Here is a 390-nt window from a genome sequence, read left to right on the forward strand (position 1 = left end):
CAGAAAGTGGAGAGGAGGTTAAATCTGGAGAAGACGATTTAAAAAGATTTTGAAGGGATGAGGAGAAGCTCTCTCTCAACGACCCTCAACAGGGAGGTTTTATTTAAAGGAACTCCACTCCTGACTTCCTTTACCTTCTCCTGGCGTTCCTTTAACTCCCCTCTATCCTCTCCATCGCCTCCCAAGCCCTTAGTTGCCTCCTTTGTTTCCTGGCTCAGACAGTTTCCAAGCTTGGTCAAAACTGTGCAGCGGAGGAGCCGCTGGCGAAGGAAGAGGGCGGACAGAAGGCGCTGACGCTCACGTGACGGTCCCGCGTCCACCGAGATCTTAGCGCCTCGTTCCGCCCCCCACAGGGAGCCCCGCCCACCCCAGCTAAGCCCCGCCCCTGGA

At 55.9% G+C, this 390-nt stretch overlaps 1 protein-coding gene across 1 annotated transcript in view; it reads right to left on the minus strand.

Moving 5' to 3' along the window:
• The window catches only part of SLC36A3 (solute carrier family 36 member 3), a 29,216-nt gene extending 28,935 nt beyond the window's left edge, over positions 1-281 (minus strand). The window contains exon 1 of the mRNA XM_039836643.1: positions 135-281. The gene's annotated coding sequence lies outside the window, so the exon portion shown is untranslated. The remainder of the gene's footprint in view (positions 1-134) is intronic.
• Between the last annotated feature and the right edge of the window lie 109 nt (positions 282-390).

Source organism: Pteropus medius, unplaced genomic scaffold, assembly GCF_902729225.1.
Source record: "Pteropus medius unplaced genomic scaffold, Ma_sr-lr_union100, whole genome shotgun sequence".
In the NCBI taxonomy this organism is placed as follows: Eukaryota; Metazoa; Chordata; class Mammalia; order Chiroptera; family Pteropodidae; genus Pteropus; species Pteropus medius.